The sequence below is a fragment of the Artibeus jamaicensis genome, unplaced genomic scaffold (genome assembly GCF_021234435.1).
Source record: "Artibeus jamaicensis isolate MK-2021 breed Jamaican fruit bat unplaced genomic scaffold, CSHL_Jam_final contig_525, whole genome shotgun sequence".
Taxonomy (NCBI): Eukaryota; Metazoa; Chordata; class Mammalia; order Chiroptera; family Phyllostomidae; genus Artibeus; species Artibeus jamaicensis.
In genome coordinates, this window is record NW_026521874.1 from 14,095,163 (window position 1) to 14,122,297 (window position 27,135).

The window sequence follows — 27,135 nt, forward strand, 5'->3', positions numbered from 1 at the left end:
GTCTCGGGTCGGGGGCTCCCAAGGCTGCACAAGCCCTCCAGAGGTCCCGATGCTCGCTCAGGCCGCAGCTCCATGGGCAGAAGGACCCACGGTGCACCCACAGTCTGCATCAGGCATCGCCAATTCACTGCTTACCTTGCTCAATCTATATGCCTGCTCCCCCAATCTGCTACCTCCTGTATTACTGCAGAGCAAATCTACACACCCTGTCATTTTGCCCTTGGATATTTCTGTGCCTATCTCTAAGAGATAAAGACTCTTGTGGAAAAAATATTTTAAATTATAACCACTATGTTTTTATCACCATGGGGGGTTGGAACATGCACTCAGGTCCAAATGGCTGTCCTATGTGGTCTGCTAGCTCTGTGAGGGCGGACCAGGGCTGTCCTAGTCACCGTAGGCATTTGCCAAACTCTTGCTGAATGCCAGCAGTTTGGGTTAGAATGTGCAGTAAACAAGGAGACGGGAAGAGTTAAACTCTTCGGTGAAGGAAAGAGCCAGACTTCACTGGCAAAAAGGGATTTTTTTTTTCTTTTTGCTTCTGCAGTCCCCAGCCTGGAGCTTGGCACTCTGGGGAAGGCACCAATCAGATTGTTGCCTGCATGTTGGAAAATATTTATGTCACCTACCAAGCTGGGAGCATACTCAGCAGGCTTCCCGGGGCTGCCTGATAGACAAGGTCGCATCCCAGCAGCTGTGAGGAGGGAGGCGTGCCGGCCTGGCAGCTGTGCTCCGCGCTGGAGGCTGCCAGCGAGCATGGCGTTGCACGTCACAGGGAGACGCACTTCTCTGACCCCCAGCTCGGGGGCAGCAGGGGCTTGTGGGGGTCCCTGCTGTGTGAGACAGCCCTGGGGAGTCACAGGCCAGCTGTGGGTGGGGCTTGGGGAGGTGGAGAAAGGACGAGGAAAGGGCACGGGCACGAGGATGGGGGCCGAGAGGGAGTCTAGTGCTTACAGGTGCTGGCACCACGGCACGTGCTACACAGGTGTTACCTCAGTGGGCCTCCGCGACCCCCTGAGCTGGGCAGGGTCATGGTCATTCCACAGATGGAGAAACTGAGTCTTTGAGAGAGCTGGTAAAACAGAGCTGGGGCTGCCTGTCTAGTTGTCTTTCAGACCCTACACAGAAGACATTTATCATTAGCCCTTAACTCTGACATACAAAAAACATAAAAAACCCAATCCAGCTGCATGATCTATCTGTCTGTCTATGTAAGCGAGGAACTGTGTATGTACCTAGTTATCTACGCATCCGTCCATCCATCCATCCATCCATCCATTCACGAATCCATCCACCCATCTCTGGATAACTAGCTATGGCCATTTATTTACTGGAATGCAATACTGAAGTCCCATCCTATAGAGCTGGAAAGACCTTCAGGTTTGATCACAAGAGATAGCAAGATAGTACATCTGCAGGCATTAAACTGGGCCCCCACGGTCAGCCTCGCACCCCCACCTCTGCCTCAGGATGCAGGCTTCCCCCAGTTGTTAAGGGGAAGAACTCTGGGGCCAGACTGCCTGGTGTCAAATCCCAGCTCCATCCCTTACGCTGTGGCCGTGGGCAAGCCATTGTCTTTGTGCCTTTGTTCTCACCTATAAAGTGGAGATTGTAATAGGACGTCTGGGGTGGATATTAAGATTAAACAAATGAATACAGATGCCTGTCCACCTACCATGGGGTTACGGCCCACAAAACCCATTGTGAGTTGAAAGTATTATAAGTTGAAAATGCATTTAATACCCCTAATGGACTGAACATAATAGTTTAGCCCCGCCTATCCTAAGTGTTCTCAGAACACTTACGTCAGTCAGCAGTGGGGCAGAATCGTCTCGCTACCCCTTCCCAACATCACAAGACAGTACCACAGGTTACTATCCCGGGAAAAGAGAAAAATCCCAAATTCCAAATACCGTTCCCACCAAATGCATATTGCTCTCACACCATTTGGTTGAGGGGGCAGCAATGTGGTACCTCTTAGGATGTTAAATTTCATAACGACTTGTATATATTGTTAAATGAATGAATCAATAAATGAAAAATGGAGAGATGACCGGATGAATGAATGGATGGAGGGAGGAAGGGAGGGCTCAAGGGGTGGAAGGATGAAAGGATGGATGGATGGATGGATGGGTGGATGGATGGATGGATGGAAGAAAGGACTGACAAAATGATGAACAGACAGATGGACTTGTGGATGAATGGAAGAATAGATGCACAGACAAACAGACTGCTGGACTGCTGGGCTCTGGGAACAATGCACTAGATTAAGCCTCTGCTGTTCATTTTCGGCATTGCCCTTCCGTTTTCTGACCCGCATTCGGGCCCCACCCTGCACAGAAACGGCCGGGAGGAGCAAGGTGGGGCACAGCTGATGCCCAGCTGCTCTCAGGGGCACCGGCTGAGCCTTAAATAGCGCCTCCTCCTCCGGAAGAGAAGAGCCGTTCTGGTGGTGCAGGCACGAGAGGCATTTGGGGCAGGCAGCCGTCACTAACAGATTCATTAAGCTCGCTCCAGAGCAACGATAAAAAATCAATTTAGTTCACCAGGCAGCTTGAATGGGCGCCAGGAGCAGAAGAACCCTCCCGTCTGTGAGCTTGGGGCTTGCAGAGAGGTGCGGTGGGTCTCGTGGGGCCCAAGAGTGGCAGCACCCCACTGTTGGAGGCCCCCGCAGCAGGGCTGCCGGGGCTCTGACAGGAAGACCTGCGAGGGGTGGCTGCGGCCCAGGATGGACTCTTGAGCATCCCAGGCAGTGCTGCTGACACAGCTGACCAGCTGGCACTCTGGCCACGACCTCACTGCTCCCGCTGCACGACTCCTTAATTCCTATTTTAACAGCCCCTGAGGGCTGGCTCGGTACGCTGCACTGAGCTAGGGGGCCTGGGGTCTGGGCACAGCCTCTGCCTTGCTGAGCTCCTTTTGTGGCTGCCGAGCAGACCTGGGCCCAGGGTAGGAGGGTGGGTGTGGGCAGAGCCGTGGGGCGCTATCAGAGAAGAGGGGAGAGGGTGGCATCGGGGGTTCAGCAGAAGGGGGCCTTCTCATCCATCAGCGTTAGGGCAGGAAATAGGTAACAGTGCAACCGTGAAGGGGTAACGAAGGGAGCACGTTCTGAAGGTCGGAGCAGTGGGTATGGCCAGGGTTCAGGGGAGTCTAAAGGGACGGTGCAGCATCTCTGGGCCAGTAACGGAGGGGATGGGTTAGAGACTCTATACCCAGAGGGGAGAGAACGGGGTGCTCCCGGAACCTGGGGGCAGGAGTGGCTGCAGGAGGGGGCTGCCCACGTGGGCTTGGCCCGCAGTAGAGAATGTGCTGCTGTCAACCTAAGGCGGGCCTGGGAAGTCTCGGGGGTGGGGTTGAAGAGAACAGGTGGCTGATCCACCTTGCCTTCCATACCTTGAGCTTTTTTGGGCCCTGCATCAGGAAGCCAGGGATGAGGGGGCCAGGTGCTGCGGTCTGTAGAAGTGACGTTCGCAGGGTACAGGGCCTGGGGTTTGCTGGGGGAGAAGCTAGAGGGGCGGACGGGGAGTAGGCGGTGAGAACGATCTGGAATGGCCCCGATGACTCGGTGCGGAGAGGAGTCCTCCATCCCACTGTCAGGGAACTTCGTGGCTCCCTCCGGGGCCCTGGCTGTGGCTGCGATGGATGGGCTTGTGACGCCTGCCTGGGAGAGGCCGGATGAGATGGGTGGATGGGAACAGGCAGGAGGTGGGGAGAGAAGGATGGAGAGGCAGAGACACGTGGTCGGAGGAACAGAGTGAGGGGTGGAGGGAGTGAGAGGGAGACACGCAGGGAGAGAGGCACTAGTGGGGGAAGGGGACAGAGAGGGAAAGAGACTGAATGACACAGAGAGGTGGACATACAGACAAAATGGCACAGGCTGGAGAGAGAGAGAGAGAGAGAACGAGGGATACAATGTAACTAAAGGGACAGAAAAGAAAAGAGAGAGGAGAGAGGAAGAGGGAGAACAGGAAGCAGAGAGAGAAATGGTTGAGGGGAAGTGATGGAGACCCAGAGTGCAGCCTCTGGAAGCAAAGACAAACAGGAAAAGGCAAATGCAATTCAGGAAGTTTCAGGAGCCCAGTGGTGGCCAGGGGCAGGGCAGGGCTGGAGCTGCCAGGCTGGTTCTCTAGGGACTCGGGAGTGCCAGGACCTGCTGGGCTCCTGGGCTCCCGGTCTGTGGGACCCTCACAAGCCTTTCAAGCCTGTGAAAGGGAGGAGGTGTTGGCAGGGATGCAGATGAACTGAGCGGTGCACGGGAAGTACTCAGTCACGCTGGTTTCTTAATAAAACGGCAGCAAACACTCTCGGCAGAAAGACATGTGGACATGCACGCACGTGTGGGAAGGGGTGGGAGGTCCAGGAGACCCTGCCTCACAGTTCTGTCTCATTCCTCTGTCCTGCTCTCAGAGCCATGAGGGCCACTTCCTGACAGAGACTCACACACACACACCACACAACACACATGTATATACTGTGCACACCCCAACCACACACACCACATACCACCTAGCACACACAACACAACATACACATACACTACATGCACACACATCGTGTGCACCCCATACCCCACACATATGTACATAACATATACTACACACATATATACCATACACACATGTACATACCACACACACACACACACACACACACACAGCCACCACAGACCCCAGCAGCACCTCCAGCCCAGCTTCAGCTCGCAGTGGGGCGGCAGACAAGTGTGGAGGGAAGCAGGCTGAGCCCGGACAGCCGGCGGGGGGTGGCAGACAGCCATGTGTCTCTGCTGGAAGGCGCCCACCTGACCGACGTTCCTCGAGCCAGTCTCCCATCTCCCCCACTCCAAGAGGCCAGAGTGGGGCCCAGGAGCCTCCATCGACCCAGCACAGAGAAAAAGAGGAAGAAAACAGGGAGTGTGAACTGAGAAAGAGAAGGTGCCGGTGGGAGAGGGGCCGAGACAGGCCGGGCCCCCGCTGAGTTGGGGACGGGGACACTGGCGGACACAGCAGCCAAGGCCGGGAGGCCTGGTGGGGAGGGGCTTCCTCTGCCAGGGCTGGGGTCACGCTGGGAGCCCCTGTGGCAGGCAGGGTGCTCATGGAGGGGAAGCCAGGCAGTGAGAGGAAGGGACACTGAGGCAGAAGGACAGGAAGTGATTCGAACAACGGCATCCGGCAGGCCAGGGGCTTAACTTCTGCTTCCAGATTTCACTTAATGTACCTCTTACTTTCTTGGTTACACCTGAAAGCAAACTTAAAATCAGAACTAGAGAGAAAAAGACTTTCTTAAACACCTACTATTTGTGAGGCATTTAATTCACACTGACTCATGGGTTCCTCACAAGGGTGGTGTGTGTGTGTGTGCGTGTGTGTAGTGTTACTACTCCCATTTTGCAGATAGGGAAACTGAAGCCAGAAGGGGCTCCACCAGGGAGTAAGTAGATGCACAACCCTTGGTGTCAGCCCTTCTCCGCACCCCGCTGGGTCAATGGCCCATCGCCCCCCACTCTCCGAAATGAGGAGGCCCGTCTGCGGCTGGGTGGGGCGGAGAGAGCTCTCCACCATTCCTCTGAGTCTCCCTCTGCCAAGGAACTCGGCCAAAATTCCCTGGAATTTGTTGCTTTAAGCTACGCACAGGGGAGATCAGAATCAGACAGGGATGTTTGTAATGGCTTCCAAATGTCTGGCTGCAGCTGCCTCCTTGGCAGGGAGAGACAAGGAGGCCTGGGGATGGGGGAGCCCTGCTCCCCGCCTCTCCTCCGCGTATGCATTTCAGGGGCGCCGACACTGCTGGAGACCCCGGTGGAGCGATGCGCTGCTCTGGTGTGCTAGCTAAGGGGGGAACGAGTGGATGAATGAATGAATGGGTGAGTGGATGAATGGATGGTGCAGGGTGCAACTTTTCTCAGCTGGAAGATGGGGAGAGTTACACCAGGGTCTTGATGGATCCCTCCTTCCTTACACTCGCCAAAGGATTTGGTTGGCACACCCACTTCACAGATAGTAAAAGCGAGGCACGGAGGTGAAGGCCCTGGCCAAAGTGAAAAGCGATGATGGACAGAGAACCCTGTGGGTGTTCAGTGGATCTGTTTCAAAGGTACGCTGAAGAGCGCCACCTAGGGGCAGGGGTCAGCGCTAAGGGCCAGCGAGTTCTCTGCGAGCCACACAGTGGCGATCTCCGTGGAGGCAGACACAGCTGAGCTGCGGCTTGAGGGCCCCAGCCTCTGGGTTTTTGTGGGAGGCAGGCAGGAGGGTGGGTGGGAAAACTTGCCCATCATGGGGAGGCACTCAGTAGGTAAGTTTTAATAACGTCGATCGCGATACTATAAATGATGGCTAATCTTTTTTGACTGTCCGTGCCAGGCACAGAGCTCCTCATACGATTTTTCCCTTGTTTTTACTCCATCCTCCTCCCTGCGAGGTTCGTTTGATGCCTAGTTCATAGAGTAAGAACGCTCTGAGAAGGTGAGCGCTTTGTTAGAGGTCACACGGCCTGGAAATGGGCTGCTCTGAGGGAGCAGTGTGTTTGTCCCTAGGATTTTAGGCTAAGACACGTGTATGAGAACATGCCAGCCTGCGCCTGGCACGTAGGCACTTGAAAAACGCTAGCTTCCTGTCTCTCTCCTCTATCAGGAATGTGCTTTGTTTTTCTGCTTTCACACAAGGGACTCTGAGGTCAAGGACGGAATGACATGACTTGGCCTCCTGGCAGTCGTTTTGCACTTAGGGAAGGGGGTTCAGAAGTGCTCCGGGCCCCTCCCCCAACGAGACTCACAGAATTGCTGTTAACATGGGTTAATGACGACTTAATTTACACACGCCCGGCTTTTTGTTTTCTGATTAGAAATATGACCGAGATTTGCTGTGGAAAGGAGGGAGCGAAGACCACTCCAATTGCCCACGGTTTTCCTGTTTGGACAAGACGACAGTTTGGTATTTTATTTTTCCTGCTTGGTGCAATCGCCATCCTTATGAGCCAACAGATTACTCAGCTCTGCATATATTGATTTTTCCCCTAAACCCAAGTCTATTGTTTTCCATTGATGAGACCAGTAAGTACAAAAGAATGAGGAGATGGCGTCCTACTTGGGGAGCTGTACCCCGTTAACATTTCCGCGGGTACTCGTATGTATCCCTGTGTACCATTCACACACGTGTGCAGCCCCCAGATACATGTCTCTGACGTAATGCAGTTCCCATTTTGAATTGGGGTCTCCAACTCGAAGGCCCTGGCAACTCCCAGAAGTGATGGCAGGGGCCAGAGGGGACTGAGGAGGCCGGTCCCCAGGTGCTCCACCCACAGGGCAGCAGTGACCACTCTGCCCACTTGCTGCTCTCAGGGATGCAATCAGGGGTGACGACTTTCCACAAAACTCCAGAAATCTCGACTCCTCTATGAAAACTCTCATTCACATAGAGATCGGCAGCAGATTCCACTTCAGTCAAGCCTGTGTGGACCCAAGAAGACACACCGTGGGGCTGCCCTGAGTTTGCCAACTCGGATCACTGGGGCCCGCAGATGTCTATGCCTCTCAGGTTCTGTTTGGCATACGGAGGTGGTCGGCATGTTCTCCTGGAACTGGGCAATGGCACCCCCTCCCACGCATCTGCTGTGTGAGGTTTTGAATCAGAAGGGCAGCTTTTCGCCCTGTTTTTTTTCCTTGTCTCTTCCCAACCCCCTCTTGCAGGCTCCTCCCCACCTGGTTCCCCCTCGCTCCTCTCCCAACCATTCAATTTTATTAATGGTTGATTTTCTTTGTAAACCGTCTGGAGGCTGCGGCGAGCTCCTGCAGTTGCCAGTGGCTGATCAATATCCTGGCGGAGGGTGGGGGGCCGGGGTGTCATTTCATTAGCTAAGTGCCATGTAATCTACTCCGTAAACCCCATAACCTCTTTTCCGAGCTGGCCCGAGACAGGTGAAGACAATGGCTGGCCAAGGACCTAAATCTGTACGCCGCCCTGATGGAATCTGGGAGAAATGTATGGAGACCCCTGTTGAGGTTTGGTCTGGGTGTGTCGGGTGCCCCGTGGTCTCCATCCCTTCTCCTTCCGCTCTGTCTGCAGTCCGTGGAAACCCATCTTCAAAGCTTAGAAAGTTAGAACGTCTCCATCTGTGTAAGAAAGACCTAATCTCATTAAGTGTCAGGAGAACGCTACCCTGGGAGTAGGGTGCTGAGTTCACAAAGGAGGAACCTGAGGAAATGCTTCTGTGGCAACGCTAAGGCTCTAGCAGGCGGAGTCAACATTGGAACCCAGAGCTCAGCTGACCCCGGTCCAGGGCTCTTCCCACACCGAAGGGGCAGCCAGGGAAAGGGGCTTGTGTGAAGCAGCCTGGCCCCCTGGCCCAGCCACAGAGGAAGTCTCTGTGGCCTCGTGAACAATTTTCCACATTCCTCTGGTTTCTTTTTATGAAGACTGATGGTCCCAGATGTTGTTCAATTAAGGGTATATGGCCACCGCCTGGGCTGGAGAGCCCCTCTCCTCCGTGGCTGGAAGGCATCAGAGCGGCAGAAGAATGCAGATGGCTTTCCTGGCAACAGAGGTTTGCGAGAACCTGGGCTCCCTTCCCAAGGCAGGTCCCAGCCGAGGGGCAGGGTTTCCTTGTCGTTGGAGGGTCCGTTTCAGCGTGGAAAACAGAGAGGCGAAGATGAGCGCAACGCGACGCCCGGAACACAGCATTGCCTTTGCTTTTCTCATCAGGGCACCTGGGAGCACGGTTCCAAATTGCAGTGACGCCCCTGGGCAGACGCAGGGGACACTCAGGGGCACGGTCCACCTGGGATTAGGGGACACGGAAGAGCTGGGGGTCTGAGAGGCTGACAGAAGGAGGAGGAAGGAGTCCAAGTGGTGAGAATACGGGTGTTGGGGCCGGACAGAGGGGTCTGAGCCCCGCGGCACCACTTCCTCACCTGAGAACTGAGGCTTCCTCACTCACTTCATCTCTCTAAGCCTCCATTCTCTCACCTGTGAATGGGGCGAAAACGGCACCTGTGCCATAGTGTGGTCGCCCGGACTAAACGAGATGCTGCGATTCAAGTGCTTTCCACAGAGCTCGGCACGGATGGTCCTCATCAGATGAGATATTCTTTCCAGCCATAAAGGGAGGAAATGAGAAGTCCCCCGCAGCTGCCAGGTGCCAGGCGCCGGGCCAGGTCTTTGATATATTGTCTCCCACCATCCTCGCAATGGCCCATTTAAAAGATGAGGACATGGAGGCTCCAGGAAGGGTGACGTGACTCATTCTATCAGGAGCCCAGGATGGAAGCCAGATGTGCTTGGCCCTTCCAGTTCTATGGTGTGACCCCCGGGACACTGGTGGGTGCGGCAGGTGGAGGGGGGAGGCAGTGTCCAGAGCTGTGGGTTCGAGAGGAAGCTTGAATGGACCCCGAGGTCTGGAGACCTGGAAGAGGAGCCTGGTCCTGGCGCGGATGCTGTGCGTCCTCACGTGGGCTTCTCAACCTCTGAGGCAGGGAGCCCCGGTCCGGGGGCTCCCCAAAGTCAGAAAGGAATTGCAAACCTCCCTGGGGTTGTCTTCGGTGGGAACTGGGGTCTCGACTAACTAGAAGCAGGCTAGGTGAGGGTGGAATACCAGCTCCGTCACACTCAGGGTGGCCCGGGGAGAGGCATGTCACCTCTCTGGTCCTCGGGTTCCTGACAGGTGGAACGAGAGGCAGGCTATGCAGAGTGGCCAGGGTGATTAAATAAGCAGAAGCAGAAAAGGCCGTCACAGACCGGCTCCTTTGGACACAGACCCCAAAGCTCCGACATTGAGTGCTAGGGACTTACTAGGGGGCCGCGGGGGAGGCAACAGCGGCAAGGAAAGGAAAGTAAGCAGGACCAGGCAGAGAGAAACTGGGTCGTGATTCAGGCTCACCAAAGACCTCAGCTGGTCCCCTGGGGAGCTCTAAAGCTGAGATGACGCTTCAAAGTCATCCAGCCCAGAGGCAAGGAGGCCAGGACACTGCACCCTCCTCATTGACCAGCCACGGGAAGGAGGGCTGACCTTGGACAAGGCAGCTCTCTCCGGCTAAGGACAGGTGCTGGGAGCAGAGGCTCAGCTGGGGGCTGTCAGCACTCTCAGCAGCTGGGGTGAGAGCGAGGCGGCACCCCGCAGCACCCAGCGAAGAGCCCCTTGACACCCAGCTGGGTGCGTGCACGTCACTTGCTTTCGCCTCTGCCAGGGAGCCTGCTGTTAAGCCACCCGGGGCATCTGGGGTGGAAGGAGGCTGGTTTCTGGGCAAGCAGGGGGGGAGGTGTGATGGATGGCCTGGGGGATTCTGCCCTGCCTGTGATGTTTCCTGGGGCTGCGGTCTCAGGTGAGCCCCTCTCATGGTGGAGGGTTAGGGGCGGGGGCGGGGTCGCAGGGGGTGGTGTTTGATTACTCCTGAATCAAACAGCTGGCAGCGTCAGGGAGAGCGAGGCAGGGGGCGCTGGTTCCAGGATGGAAGAGAAATGGCTGTGCCACCTGAGCGGCCCCCGCCTCCCCTGTCACCCTGTGAGGCTGCGCCTCACAGCCTGTGCTCGACCCTGGAAAAAATTGACTGCCTGCTTCCGCCTGACTGCCCGAGAGTTACAGGCTGCAGGGGTGGGGTGGGGTGGGCAGAGGGGGGCGAGGGGGCTGCCGCCTCCTCATCAGGATGGATTTTTCTGCTTCTCTGCTTGTAGGAAGAGCAGGAACAGGATAGGGGAGGCTGCTCCAGGAGTAATCACTGTGCGGGCCGGCGAGGGCATGTCAGGGGCTGGCTCTGTGATGGAGGAAGAGGGGGGAGGGAAGCTGGGGCAGGGAGGGCTCGGGGGAGGCTGCGGGCTTGGCCTCTGGGGAAAGGGGCTGTCCCATCTGTCTGCAGGCAGGCACCTTCACCACCCACCCTCCCTCCCTTCCATCCACACTCCCTTCATCTTCTGGTCTTTCTGTCTTTCCTTCCTCCCTCCCTCCTGCCTGTTCTCCTTCCCCTCCATTCATGCATCCTCTCCCTTAATGTTCTCCCCAAACCCGCTCATTCCTCACTCGTCACTCCTCTTTCCTGGCACCCATATTGGCTCAGCACACATTCCTTGGGGACTGCGTGACGTGCCTGGCCTGGTTCTGGGCACTGCTGATGACCTCGTCCCAGATTCTACCCTCATGGACTTCACAGTCTGACAGGGGAGACGGTGGGTCAGCAGCAGAGGTTCTCGTTCTTGCTGGGTCAGAGCTGTCTGGGGGCAGCACTCAAGGTGTATTGGCAATGTTGGAGATGCTTGAGGGAATCAGAGAGGGCTTCCTGGAGGAGGAAAAATGGGAGGTCTGCCTCAAATAGGAAACAGGAAGAGGAAAGAGACAGAGGCATGGGGGAGCAGAGAGGGTCTCGGTCAGTGCCAGCCTGGCCGGAGGCAGGGAGAGGCAGGGGGTGGGACACAGTTTAGCTGAGCCTGGAGAAAGGGATTGGGTCTGGATTACCAAAGATCTCGAAATATTTGGACTTAAGGGGGGTTGTTTATGCTTAAGCAAGAAGTTCTTTACTACATGAAATCTTATCTGGAATTTCGAACTATGGAAAACAAATAAAAGTTGAGCTGGTTTGGCTAAAGCAGGGGAGGATCCAGAACAGTTCCCACTTAAATCTCACACCTTGTCCCCACCGTGACACCAAAAACACAGGGGCAGAACCTCAGGATTCCACGGACCTAAGTTTAAGAACCAAAGGAAGGCTGCAGGGACCTTTCTCTGGACTTGGATAAAAGCCACATACTGCAGATGCCACCTCTTGCACGATAAACAGTCAGAGTCTGGGGACACTGTAAAGGCTGCTTTTATTCCATCCGGGGGGTCAAGTCCCAGCTGCTTAGGGAGATGTACAAGGTTCTTCCAGAATGTTCTACTGCCCCTAGGTTCATCCCCACCACTCTCAGCCCCCCACTTTCCAGTCGTACTTAAATTACATGGTTTCTTAAATATACATAATGGAGTTTGCCTCCAGCTGGGGCTGCGGCCCCCCCCCCCATCTCTTTGCTGGAGCTGCTCTCCGTATCCCAGGCCTTGGCTTCAAGCCCTGTCCCCCACCAAGCCCCCTGCTGGCCCCCGTCCAGCTGGCACGCTCTGATTGCTGAGGTCCAGCTCCACCCTGCCCGTAGTCGGTGCTTAATCCGCACTTGTCGAAAATACCTGCCAACAAACCAACCACGACATAAATAGCAGTGTGGTCTCCCAAGATGAGCAAGTTCACCTGGGGCGAGCTGGGAAGGGACAGGGAGGAAGGGGGCCGCCTCCCTTGCACACAGTATGTGCTCAGAAAGTGCTGATTGGGGGAAAACAACGTGTCTCCCCAGGAGGTGCTAAAGAGTCATCCTGAGCAGGGTTCGGGGTGTGACACTGGTCGCTGTGGCCCTCAGACCTCGGGGCACACTGCCGCCCAGTCCGCCTCTGCCCAGCACCCGGAAAAGGGTGGAGCAGGATATTCCGCCTGGTGTGTCTTGCTGGGGGTCCTCATCCCCACTGTTTACATCATTAATTCATATGGCCCAATTTGCATTCGCATGCCAACTCAATACTTTTTATGATGCAATTACTACTCAGAGATGAATTTTTTATGAGTTTCTTTTTAATGTCTCCAGGGCGCTTTATTCTTGAGGAAATCGCCTTGTGAAAGATAGCAAATTCTTTCAGAGGAGGCTTTAAAGTCCTCTGGCCCTCCCAGGCACCAGCTACACGGCACCTCCTCCAGGAAGCCTTCCCTGGTCTCAGTGCCTGGACAGGGACTGGTGTGACAGGTAGAAATGTAGGCTGGGGGTTCAGAGAAAAGACTGGAGTTGTCAGCAGCACCTGCATTCAGATCCTCACTCCAGCCCTTGGTGGCTGTGCAACCTTGAGCAAATTACTAAACTTCTCTGAGCTCCAGCACCTTCATCTTAAAAACAGGGATCGATAGACACATAGACACCTATCTCCTGGGCTTGTTTGGTGGATGGAGTGAGGTCTTGCCTGCTGGCAGGGAGTTAGCCCTCATGAAGTAGCCTCTGTTATTGTTGTAACGCACCAGGAAAGCAGAAGAGCTGGCACCCGTCCACCTGAGTAAGTTACCCTTCCCGGCCTCCACACTTTACTGGGTGGGGAGGGGGAGAAAGGTGCAAGCGATCATCCTCCCGCAGAGACATGCAAAGCCTATCTTTGGAGTTTAATGACCCTGAGCTTTGATATACGGTCAGGCTTTCCTCCTTTCTTTTCCTTGATTATCATAGTGTTGCTCAGTTCTGTCTATGGCAGTGAGGACGGACAAGGGGGAGGAGACGGGGGAGCCTGGGGAGGCAGCGTGCTCCTCGCAGAGGCGGAGACAGCCTGGATTTCCGTGTGGTCACTGCTGTTGCCTCGAGTCGTCTAGACCTTGGGCTGAGAGGCACCTTCTTTTCCCTTTACAGACGGACCCCTTGAGGCCCAGAGAGGAGAAGGCCCACAGCTCTCGGTGCCTGGAATTCTGTGCGTCTGCCCCTTCGCCGGTCTCTGGGCAAGTTCTATTCGTTCCCAACGGGCCGGTTTCCAGGGGAACTTTCTCTGGGTGCCGCGGGCAGCCTGGATTTCCCTTTGGAATGAATACTCTCCAAACCACCGAACTTACAGGCTTTTTTCCTCTCCCTACACTTACTCTATGCTTTATTCTCTCTCTCCCTCTCTCCCCACTCTGTCTGTGTATCTTTCTATCTTCAATTTCCTTCTCGTTTTGAGAACACATTATACATTTTAAAAGGGAACCGCTGAACAGCACAGAAGCTGTCATCTCCTTGCAGCCCAGGGGCCCAGCTTTTCTCTCTGAGGCACCGCTGCTCCCAGATCCTGCTGGAATCTCCGAGGGGCCTTCTCCGTAAGCACAACCACATGAAAGCCCAGCCTGGGTTCTTCACCAACGGACACATGCTGTAGTCACTCTCCATGCTTCGGCCTTATTTATTTATGTTTTACCTGGAGGGTGTTCTATGTTACCATACAGAGATGCACTCTGTCGAAGGGCCACGTGGGTTGCGGTAGGATGAGCCAAACTGCGTTTAGTCGACCTCTCAGTGGCTCTTTGGTTGTTCCCTAATCTTCAACTATAACTGCCTTTTTGGTGTCTGTCTTCTCAACTTGACTGAAGACTGTGTGAGAACAGAGCGGTTCGTGTCTGTTGGTCCATTTCTGCATCTTCAGAGTATAGCGTGTGGACTTTGACATATTGAATGTTCTCAATAAATTATCCTTGAATGAACAGAAAGAAGGAGGGAAGGTGGAAGGAAGGAAAAAAGAGGGGAGGGATGGATGGAAGGATAGATGAATGGATAGATGAGTTAGTTATAGAACCTGGACTAAGTTCCTGGTTCTCCTACCCCCCGCTCCTTTGGCCTGAGGGATGCAGCCTCTGACCATCGCCCCCCAAGGAAAGCCGCACTGGGGAGTCCCTGTCTTCAGGCAGAGCCCTTGGTGTCCTGCTGTGCAGCACAGTGAGCCCCTGAGCTATGGCAGGCCCCCCAACCACAGTTCTCCCTGGGACACTCACCAACAGCGGTGCCTCCCCAAGTCCTACCAGCGCTGGGTGGAGTTGAGCCACATTATGGAAACTTCTATTTCTGCTCCGTAAAAACAAAGTGGAAAAGGGAAGCTGGCCTTGCCAGAGACCTACTCGGGCCCCCACGAGTCATCTCTATCCAAGCTAGCTGAGAAAGCCCTCCCAGACCTGGCGCTCTCTCTGAGGCTCGGGTCAGTGCCACGGCGCCCCTCCCTCCAACACCCCACAGCCCCAAACACACGAGGTCTCAGGCTCCAGGGACGGGCCGGAAACATGCAATCCAGAGTAAGGCCAGCCCCTGGCAAAATGAAAAACACTTATGTGCGATTTTTATGTGTGATCTTCTCATTTTCAAACTCTGGAAGCCAATTCAGATACTTCAAACAATGCTATGTAGGCTATACCAACCTGCAAAGGGCTGGCTTGGGCCAGAAAACCCCTAATGTATCAGTCTGCAGCCCGGGGTACCACTTGGGTTTCCATGTTCCCTTGGACAGGGGTCCTTTCTGTGCGGCTCTGTACCCAGGAGACCCCACAGAGGAAGTAAATAAAACAAATGCTGAGTGCTTTCTCTGCTTTTAATTAATGCATTGATTATACAGATATGTATTGATTTTTCAATGTCTATGCCACTCTCTTTTTTTCCCTCTTTCAGCTCAGTAGGATTTTGGTGATTATCATAAGCTTAGCCTCTCGTTTCATATTGCCTGGGTTTGAATCCTAGCTCCGCCACTTGAAAAACTGCAGCTCGATATGCCAGCACTCACTCACCAGGGGAATGAGGACCAGAGCACCCGACTGAATAAACCTGCTTGTGGACAGCGATGTGCTGGGTAGACAGAAGGAAGCCTTGATACCACCATTCCTGGCCTCCACCAGGCTCTGCTCAGAGCTCGGCTCAGCCTCAAGGCCCTCCAGCCAGCCCCGCACCCTTGCCAAGGCTGCTGTTATGTCAGAAGAGCTGGGCTGCATTCATTAATACAGGGGAGATGGGGACACCCGGGCCTTGCTGGTCTGCCACTCTGGGACCTGGGGCGGGTCTCTTCTCCTCTCTGGTCCTTCGAATCTCCAGGGGATGAAACTCTACAACCTCTGGGAACCTTTTTAGGCTCAAGCAGTTGATGGCAAATGGCGAAGACCCCAAAGCATCTTTCTCTTTGCTCTCCCATCTGGAAAAGCCAGTGGCAAAAATGCCATTTCCACTGCCTAACGTGTATCCATCCCCGGCAGAGAGAAACCTCGGGACTAGTTTTCTGTTTCCACAGTTAATGGTATTGTTCTCGTTCTTGTGGTTCGCATCGGCTGCGCAAACTGAACTCAGTGAGAAATACGTGTGGAGTATTTTATATGCACTCTCTGGTGGAATCCTCAAAATAACCTGATGCCTTTCATTTCACAGATAAGGAATGTAAAGCTCAGAGGGGTTGATTAAGTAGCTCAAGGTCATGGTTAGTGCCAGGTTGAGGAGAAGCCACAGTTTGAACCCGGGAACTCCCAGTCCAACACCTTGGCTCTGGGCCACCAGACAGCCTGCCCTGCAGGTCAGAAAGCAGCTCTTCCTCCCCCCGCCTGCAAGTCCCCCCTCACCTTGGCCACCCGGCATGGAAATGTTCTGAACCCAGACAGCCAAGAAAAGAGAAATAAGAAAATGGGAAGAAAAGGAAAATGAAGAATACTTTGTTCCTTGAACCATTCTCCATAAACACTGTCTCTGCCAGGTACATGACTTAACTGTGGAGGTGACCCCCGGCACCCCCGGCTGCCTGGAGCCCTCCTGGCAGCCGGCTGGTCACATGATGCCCACACAGCCCTGGTTGCTATTCAAGCGTGTCCATATGAAGCGGCTCCGGCAGCCCAGCTCCCACGACGGGGGCGGGCCGGGGTGGGAGTGAGCCTTGGACTCGGCCCCTTGCCCCTGTCAGTGTCTGCTCCCCAGGCAAGGATGCCAAATGCTAGCCCCCTTCTGTGCCCCCTGCCCAGGAAGCAGCAGCTCGGGTGAGAAGTGGCCACTGTCGGGCAGCATAGGCGTGTGAGGCTGAGCCTGACTTTCCAGCTCTTCCCTTTCTTCCTCCCTCCCTTCCTCCCTCCCTTCCTTTCTCCCTCCCTTCCTTCCTTCCTTCCTTCCTTCCTTCCTTCCTTCCTTCCTTCCTTCCTTCCTTCCTTCCTTCCTTCCTTCCTTCCATCCTTCCATATTCGCTGAGTAAATATAATGTGCCTGCCACCTGGGATGCAGCAGTAAGCAAAATAGATGATACCCTTGTAAAACCTCTAGTCTAGCAGGGTAGATAGCCATTAAGCAATTAAATACTCAATTAATTATTCAATTGTAAGCATGATGCATTTTGGAAAGGAGGCGTGAAGCATATGATCCCACAGAATAGAGGCCCAGCCTAGTCAGACAGCCAATTACGAACCTCAAACGTGCCCACTCTCCATATTGCAAAGCAGACATCTGCAAGCCCTTAGAACTCTACAGGCCTGAAAACAGCAGGACATTGGAAGAAACATCAAAGATGACCTTGATTCTTGAGGCAAAAGGCCATGGAGAGGTGAGGTCAAGGGCTTGGACTTTTGAGCTGGATTTCTGGGTTTGAAACGAGCTCCACTGTGAATGGTAGACCTTTGCACAAGTCACCAAAGCGACTGTCCTTGAAAGAATGAGGATAACAGGGTTGTAGGACTATAGGGCTGGGTTTAACGAGATGCTGCCTGAGAGCCGCTTAGCACATGTCTGCCCCAGAGCAGTAAGACGTTAGCGTCACCCTCTGTGATGGTTTGTCTCTGTTCAGCATCAGAGGGGAGCTACGTATCCCAGGAGAACCACCCGCCAAGAGCCTGTACTTGAACCCAGGTCTCCAAACTCCCAGCCCATTGCTTTGTCCAAGTACAGATGACCCTCGTGTACCCGATGAAGGAGCCACTCTTCTCCAGCCTCCCCCTGTTGTGTATCAGGCTGTCACCCTAAACACATCAGAAAGCAAATCCAAGATCCAGTCCCGACACCCATGTGCCCTGGGTGGCTGTACAACTTTCCCCCGGACACCCCGGCTGGTGGCAGGAGGGGAGAAAACCCGGCACAGCATTGCCATGGCAGGAGCAGTAACTTCTCCTAATTATTTCCCAGCTCCTGGATTCATTAGCGACCCCAGTATTAATTCAGATTGCTACATTTATCCCCATCTGCCCTAGATTCGTCATCTAGACACTGATGATGCTAATGTGGTGGGTTTGAGCTCCGAAGGATCACTGCAGAGTTTGAGTTCTTACGCGGAAGGGGGAAGGACCCCAGCGATTTTTGGTTTAGAATGAGGAAAGCAAGCCCCCCCTGCTAAACCCAGCACACATCCTCTGAACCCCCAAACCCCTAAGCCAGGCAGCGCACGGGCCCATGAGCAGATAACCTTCTACTCTGGCCTCAGCATCAGAGAAATTCCTTTGAAATGACTCTGCAGACTTCCCCACCCACCGAGTTCCCCTCTTTGGCTAACAGATGGGCTCGGCTAACCATTCCCAGCTTCCCGATAAAGCAGTGTCAGGCGGTGAGGCCCCCTCAGAAAGGCACGCTTGGCTAATAAATTCCAAGGCACCCCTGCCATCTGCAGCCTGCCAATCACAGGGGCGCCAGGCACCCCAGGGCTCCCAGCCTGCTGCTGTGAAGGAGTCGGGGTGGGACCTCGGCGGGTGGAGAGGCGGCCGCCCTTGCCCACGCTCGCCTGCCCCCGCTGCTCTGTCCTGCTCAGCCTGTGACCCGTTCCAGCTGAAACAGACCAGGGCCATTCCTGCTGAGCCCCTGCATCTATGGATGCTACACCCGGCGCTCAGGCAGCACCGTGATTCAGAGGCGGGCCGTTGGACCTGCTGCCCCATTTTGGCTCAGTGACATTGCGCTGCTTAACTCCAAGCCAGCGGCTTCCCCATCAGAGCATTGAATTCCCCGTCTATAAAGTGAGGGCTAAAGACATTTCCTCTCTCACAGATTTTCGTGCAAGGGTGGAAGCAAAATGCAAGGCGCCACACCTGGTCCGTGGATGTAAGCGGTACCTACCATCATCATCATCACCGTCATCTCTACGTTCGTGCGGTCATAGCTTTGAAAGCCATTTATCCTGCAGCATGGACTTCATGATTTTTGCTTCATATGATTTCTGTGTTGAAAGCTGTGATAGTTGGTATGCAAACGTGCTAACCTAGCACCTAGTAGGCATTCAGGAATTGTTGGCTGCTTCTGTGAATCTCCAACTCATTCATTCATTCACTCATTCACTCATTCATTCATTCATACAAGAGGCAGTCATTAAACCCTGTGCCAGCCTCAGGCATGGAGAAACAAAGAACGAAATACATGATTTCTGCCTTGGAGTCACTCATGGTATAGGGGGCAAAGGTCCCAGAGGTTTACCACCTGTTTGGGAAGAGGCCAGGCTTCCCAGGCGAGCCCGCCCCATAATAATAGAGGCAATTCGTAGGTGTGTTGCTTGAGCGCTTTCTGACTGCTGAGGTTTCCTGAGGCCAGGGGTGCAAAATGCGCAGCACGTGGTACGCTGTTGTGTCCTGTCCTGGGCCAAAGCAGACATCAATAATGGAGCACTGCCTTCTTTTGTGTTGCATCTGAGAAAGGTCTCAGACTCTAGAAAGATTCCCTGCTCCTGGCGATTGCAGACAGTTCATTGGAACTGGCACCCAACGGTAAACAAGCATCATCCCAGCCTTAGATTTCGGGGTCAGCTATATCCAATTATGTGGGCTATGTCTGGCCCTCCAGTTGTTTTTGTAAATAAAGTTTTATTAGAACACAACCATGCCCATTTATTCCCATATTATCTATGACTATTTTTGCACTACAAGGGCATGTATAGAGGGTAGGCCAGATGTGCCAGCGAATTAATACTCCCAGAAGCAGCTCTGAATTGAGACGGGGTTGACCTGGGAAAACCGCAGAGTGACCACACTGCCTTCCAGGAAAACTGAGTTCCAGGTACTCACAGTGCATAATAAAATCCCTTCATGTTTCACCTTCTTACGCCCATTCCTAGTGGTCTTGGTCTCAGAATCTGCTTCAGGGAGGACCAGACTGAGACACTGTCCTTTCCATCTGGACCTCAGCTCTTCTAAGCCTAGAACACGCTGGATGTTTTAAGGGACTGAATTCATGACTCATCCCGTTGGAATGCTGCAACAGCTCCAGTGATCATTTCTCCCCGTGCACCTCACACAAGAACTTCCCGACAGGGAGGCTCTGATCAGGGCACCTGGTCACCACCTGATGTGGCCGAATTCCATTCCTTGTGCCTCTGCACAAGGTTTAATAGTTAATCTCTTAGCCTTGCCCCCCCCAAAATAGATTTTGATCCTGAAATTTCCTACTTCCCTGCCCAGGGCAGACATCATCAATCAATCACAGCCTGACTCTCTCTGTATATTTGCGGGTAAAGCACTTCAGGCAGGCACTCTCGGTCCATGGGTGGGACCCGGTACTCAAGATAAAATGCATTGTATGGGGGAATGTCCGCGATGCAAAGGATTCCGAGAGAAAGGAAGCACAATGGTAAGGACAGCATGAAAGAGTTCTTCAAAGGAGAAACAAAGCATTGCCTGCACCAATGACAGTGTAGGAAAGTGACGTCTCCCAGGGGTGTGTGTGTGCACGAGAGTGTGATAGGATTCTAATGTTCTTGGTCTCAGTTGCATTTCTTCTCTGCTCTGCTGCATAGCCAGTTATTTAATGCATGTGTTTTTTGATGACTTATGATGTCCCAGGCCTGAGTAGGGATTTCAGCGGCAATTGAGGCAAATATGTCACAGCCTAACTGAAAAGGTCATTATAGCCCAACGTGATACGACAGGGACAGGGTCCAAGAGAGCACTCGCAGATTAGATCTCAGCATGCGCTTCTCCTTTACGATGCTGATCTCAGCTACAACGCTGTCGGCATTTATAGACTGAGCGCTAAATCTGCATCGTTCGTTTTCACCACTTCCCAGCGCCTAGAACAGTGGCCGACATAGGGCACATGTTCACACAGCATTGCAAACGGAGCCAGGTCCACTTTGGCCTCCCTGAGAAGTGGGAGGGTGGGCCTGCAGGGTTAGACCGAGAAGGGATGAAGGTGGCCCTGTACCTTCTACCCTTCGACTTTGTCCTGGGGCTAGTGAAGGAGCTGCTGCAGGCTTTCGATGTCACAAAGCAAACTGCATAGTCTTTACAGAGAAACCCAAACACAAACCACCTGCGCTCACACGCAGTTCTCATCGACCCTGCTTGGATTGGGACTTCCTTCTCAGTTCCCGTGCAGGCTGAGGTCTCGCGAGCTTTGGCAGGAAGCCCAGGAACTGGCCACGTGGACTGCACCCAGGGACGCCGGGCCTGCCCTCCTGCAGTGTTGGTGTGGAGCATGCGCTCTGCCCTTAATCCAATGGGTCACCTCGGTGGCTCTTCTTAAAGTGTTTGCTACACACTGGGGTGGAGAAGAGTTTCCAAGGCAGGCGGTGGACAGCCAAGCAGAAAGGGCAGCTTCCTACCTGTGGTGCTCAGGTGGAGGAAACCCTGGAAGCCTCAGGGTCCGGCTCAATAATAACAACTTCCCCAGAGCGATGGTGAGGAGCAGGGTGGCTCACACACCCTGAGCCCTTGTTATCAAAAGTTACACCAATGATGACGATGATGATGATATTAGAGCTGGCAGAGATCCAGGTTTGCAGGGGAGAAGGGAAAGTGAGGATCAGGCCTGGAAGCGACTGGCTCAAGGTCACACTGGGAACCCTTAGCTGAGCCGGAATTGCAGGAAAGTTCTCAAGAGCCGATGTGCATGCTCGTTCTTGGGCTGTAGTTCTCAAACTGTGTGCCAAGGCACCCCAGGGGTGCCAGGGCAGGCTCACAAGACCACTGCAAGATAATCCATTTTCCTTTTTATTTTTTTTTTGCAAGATATTTTCGTCTTCAAGGTAATCAAAGTGATACTTGACATCTCTTGAGCGTCACGTGAACTGCTAGCTGGAGGCCATTCGCCGTTCTGGCAGTAGAGCACACCGCATTCCTCTGGATGGTGTCATATTGATGTGACCCTGCGTTTTTGCTGGCTGTGATAAAATAAAAAAAAGCAAGGTCTGTGCCAAAAACAATGTGGAACAGGATGGGAGGGGAGCAGAGTCCAATCAAACTCCGAGGTTTCGGGGAGCTACGTAGAGCCCAACGGGGGCAAGCACTTCAATAGGAAGTAGCTTTAAATATAAAGCTGAAATAAAAATATTCTTCTTCTCTCAACGCATGTGGATTTTTTTTTTGCCGACACTTACTTAGTTGGTTGGATATTAACGCTCAATATGTTTGCACCTAAATACCCACTAAATGGAACCGTGAGGGATCTCTGTTGGTGAAACAATTCCGGAACAGTAAGGGCACTGTGAACCCGGAAAGTCTGAGAAGCTCTGCCCCGTGATACAAGGTCCCTGCTTACAGGGAAGTGGGCAGGCGGTGCTGAGCCTCCAGGCAGGGCTGAGGCAGGAGGAAAAGGGGTTAAGCCTTGCAAACAAGACTAAGCAGGAACAGGAAGCCCAATCTCATGGGTGCTGCCAAATCATTGTTTATTTAGAGCCAGTGGTGTGAGTGCATTGGAAACCTTGTCTTCCCGGGCCAGCAGCAAGAGGGGCCATTCATTCACTCAGCAAACAGCACGTTCAGTGCTTACTCTGTGTCAGACGTTGTGCTGATTGGTGATAAATGAGGTGCAGTCCCTATCTTCAATGGTGGGAGAGGGAAGCATGGGTAAGAAGCAGGAAGGAAAATGGCACCGTTCTTGTCTTTACAGATAAAGCTCTGAGAAACACAGGATCAGAGAGGTTAAGTAAATGACCCAGAGTCACACAGCATAAATGAAGTTAGATTATGACTCACCATGAAGACAATGTCCTATACCACTGTGCATGGTCTGAGAGCTCAAACCCTGGCATGTAAATATAGTATATTTTACCACTTCCAGAGGGCGTGGGCAGTGTGTTCCTGGCACAAGGATAGACACGTAGACTGAGAGCCCAGGACAACTAATCTATGGTCCATCGATTTGTGAGAAAAATGCCAAGACAGTGAAACAGGGAAAATAGTCTTTTTAACAAACGGTGCTGGGGACAAATGGATATCCACAAGCAAAAGAGCAAAACTTAACTCAAAGTGGGTCATTGGTCTAAATGGAAGACATAAAACTTCTAGAAGAAAATATAGGAATGAGTCTTCATGTCCCTGGATTAGGCAGTGCTTTCTTAGATAAAATGAAAGCCAAAGAGACAAAGAAAAAAAATGGACAGGTTCAACCTCAGCAAAATTAGAAACTTTGATGCTGTACGTGACACCATAAAGTTAAAAGATGATGATGTAGGTTAACTAGGGGATCACTAGTTGAGGGGGTCACTTCACAACGTGTACAAATACCGAATCATTATGCTGCGCACCTGAGACTAATGTGATGTTCTATGTCGGCTCTGCTTTAATGAAAAAGAATTGCAACAGAAAAAAAGTCAAAAGGTAGCCCACCGAATGGAAGAAATTATTTGCAAATTGTGTGCCTAATAAGGAACATGTATCTTGAATATATAAAAGTGCTTAAAACTCAATAATGAAAAGACAAGTCACCCAATTAAGAACGAACAAAGGGTTTGAATAGGCATTTTTCCAAATGATATATGCAAATGGCCAGTAAGAACATGAGAAGAGACTCAGCATTATTAGTCATTAAGAAAATGCAAGTCAAACCACTAAGACGGCTACAATCAAAAAGCCCCAGTGTTGGTGAAGATGTGGAGAGACTGGAGCCCTCACATACTGCTCAGGGGAGTATAAAAGGATGCAAAGACACAATCCTTTATGAAGTGCTCTGGAAGTTCCTCAAAATGTCAAGTCTGGAGTTGCCAACATGACCTACAACTCCACTCCCAGCTATATGCCCAACAGAAATGAAAACATATGTCCACACAAAAACGTGTGCATGAATGTCCATAGCAGCACTTTCACAAGAGCCAGAGTGTAAAGACCATTTACATGGCCATCGACTGATGAACTGATAAACGATAGGTGGTCTGTCTCTGCAATGGGATGCTACTCAGTGATAAAAAGGAAGAGGGGTGGATGGATGTTACAGTGTGGATGAACTTTCATTATGCTAAGTGAAAGCAGCGAGTCACAGAAGGCCGCCTATGGCATGATTCTGCTTCTGTGAAATGTCCAGAATCCGGGCATCTATAGAAACAGAACGCAGGTTGGTGTTTGCCAGGGGCTGGTGTCGGGGTGTGTGGGGAGTGACTGGTCATGGGTGTGAGGTTTATTTGTGGGCAGTATAATGCTCTGCAGTTAGATGTGGGTGCTGATTGCACCACCTGAGAATATGCCAGAACCATTGAGTTGTACACTTTACATGGGTGCATTTTATGGGGTTTTCACTGAACCTCAATACAGTTCTTTAAAAAGAAGAAGTGTGTGTTGGGGGGGGTGAGATGGCTAGACCTGCAGCTATGGAGGGAGGCAGGAGCCAGAAGTCAGGACCCTGGAGTTTACTACGGAGGGCCATGGGAAGGAAGACGCAGGATCAGGGACCAGGGAAGAGGCCGCTGCGCAAACCTAGGGCAGATGAGCACGCCTGATTGAGGATGGTGTAGGAGGAGGGCGGAGGCTTGAGCAGGTCTGAGTGAGCCGTAGCTGTCACAACCGACAGGCTTGGTCTCGGGTTGAATGGAGGAGGGGTGAGGAAGACACCTGCATGGAACAGACCCCCAGGGAACACCTGCAGAAGAAATGAATGAGTGGATGCGGCTCCTTGTGGGTCTCCCGTGGTTCTGGATCTTGATTAAATTCCTGGGAAACCTCCCTAAAATATTATCAGGTTCAAGGTCTAGATCCCATCAGCATCTTCCAGACTTGTTCTTCACTCCCCTTTCAACTGGAGAAAGGGACTGGAAACTAGCACTTATTGGGACCTATGTGTGGGACAGGTGTGCCCTGCCGGGGTGGTTTCATACTTTGCTTCCCATCGCAGCCCTTTCTGAGCGAGGCAGGCGATAGGTGCTCAGTGAGTGTGCACGGCTCTAGTGAGTGAGTGAAACAGCATGTCACATTGAGTGTCCGTAATAGTATATAAAGTTAATGCAATAACCACTATTTTGATGATGGAGAAACTGAGGCATAAAGAGGTTCCATGACCTTCCCAAGGGCCAGGAGGTGGTGACTTTGGGAGTCAGGACTGACAAAGGCAAGTTGGCTTGGGGCTGGATTCTTGGTCTGGGTCCCAAACTCATAGACCATTCATTCATTATCCGTTGAATCACTTAGTGTAATACCATTTACATTCGGAGATGCTCTTGGTGCCCTGCCATCCCTTCTTGGCTTTCCCCACCCAGGACATTCCAGTCCCACTGCCAACGACCAGCCTGTGGGTCTCTTTGCCGAAGGGCTCTGGAGCGCTCTGCAGCCATAAATATTACCGAGTGGAACTTTCTGGGCATGCGTGGTGCCACTCCTTCCCCCAACCTAGGAGCCGCCTCCCACCCACAACCTGGGAGCTGGTGCACATGTTCCCCATCTCCCTCCTTCACTCGGCTCCTCACCGTGTCCCAGAGGCCCCTGGGGCCCACGATGCAACCCCATAGTGGTGTCCTTCTGTCCTGTCTCATTTCCCCAGTCCCACACGGTGCCTCTGGAACCACAGTCCCTGTGCCCTGTAGTCCTCCTCTCCAGCTGTTTCTGGGGGATCCCAAACTCAGGTAGGCTCCAGCGGACAGGTTGTTAAGCAAGTTGGTGAGGTTTGGTCCTCTTTGGGCTCCCTCTTTGGGCTCGTGGAGGGACAATCCTAACACGTGATGGTAGGTTCACATGCTGTCCCCAACCCAACGCAGCTTCTGAGGCCCCGTTGTCCTGAAACCAGCCTCTTCCGGCTGCTCCTCTTCCCAGCCCATGTTGCCTAAACCTAACCGATCCTGCTGAACTCTGAGCTGCCCAGGGGCAGCCTCTCCTCTGGCTTCATCAGCTTCACCAGGACAAACGCAGTAGTTCCTACCACTGATAGAAGCTGGCACAGAAACTGGGCAACACCCAGAGCCCCGCCGGGGGCAGCAGCAAGACCCTCCTCTGCTCCTGGTGCCCTGGCTCCAGGCTGAAGTTAATTCCGTTATTTGCGGCCAGTACCTGGAGGTGGCAGTAACATATAATCACAAATATAAACAGTTTTATATGGCAATTATGAATTCTACCTATTTTTTATCAGTGCAACCCAGACCCAAGATTATTTTCTGCTTGATAAAATTCTAATTTGGATCCATCCTTCCCTCCCCTCCACCCAACTTCGGGAGGATTAGGGTGGGGCCACGGGCGATGGTTTGGGCTGTGACGGGACCGGGGCCTCTGTTTCAGGTCTCACATTGCACTACAGGGATTTGACTGACTGGTTCAGTGCTGACGCTTCACCCCATATTCAGTTGGATGTCCAAGTGGTGAGAGCCCACCACCCCACGGCTGGTGCGCCAGCCCAGGCTGCCCTCACGTCTTGTCTGGGTTTCTCCCCTGGTCACCTGGTGTCATTCTTTTGGCTGAGCCCAAGTGGTGCTTTTCAAAATTGCAACTCTTTCTGCCTGATTGCTCCTTTCTCAGTGCCCAGTCTTGCTGAATGGCACCACTATCATCCAAGGCCAACCTGGGAGTCACTGTGTGTTCCAAGCTAAGTCTTATCCCATTTATGTCCCAGCTATTCCCCAGGAATAGCCACGGTCTCCATCTACTCCGCTGCAAGTTGGTTTCGAACGACCTCCTCACTTTCTCTCACCTGGTGGCCACCCACTTCTTGGTCTCCTGCCTTCTCTACTCCCGACTGATCCTCCGCTCTCTACCCAGAGGCCAGAGAGACCTTTAATCAGGCATCAAATCATGCAATGCCTTCTCATTGCACTTGGGAAAAGTATCCAAATTCTTCGCCATGACCCTGCATGACCTGGCCTCGGCTTCCATTGCCACCTCTGGTCCGGGACCAGCCTCGCCTTCACTCATGGCACACACTCCAGGCCTGTGGCTCTCCCTCGAATTTCTCAGGCGGGATAAACTCATTCTGGCCCCAGGGTCTTTGCGGCTGCTGGCCCCTTGGCCTCTAGCACTGTTCTCGTGCGTCTTGGCGGGGGCAACTCTTACTTCTCATTCATGCCTTAGCCCAGACGTCAGTTCCCGGAGTGACCTTCTTTGACCAGCCTTGCCCCAGGGAAGTCTTCCCCCGCTCATCCCATGCGGTCACTTTGCTTTGTGTTCTTTGTGGTCCTGATCTAAAATTAGTATACACATGCATGTACCACCTTTCTCCATGGAATGTACACCCCATGAGGGCGGGGACTCTGGAGTCGTTCAGTAATCATCTCCAGGGCCTCACTGAGGTCTTGGCACATAGTAGGTGCTCAATAAACAATCGCCAAGTGAGTGAACAGCCTCTTCCACGGTGCTTTGAGAAGCCTTTCAAGGCACCATGCCAGGCTTCCTTAATCCTGTGACTACAATTATCTATTTATGAGCAATTGAAAAGTTCTCTGTAATAGTAACTGGAGCTTAACAGACAAATAAACTAAACACCATTAAGGACGTTTTGTGGCCACTGGGGTGGATCAAGTGAGCTA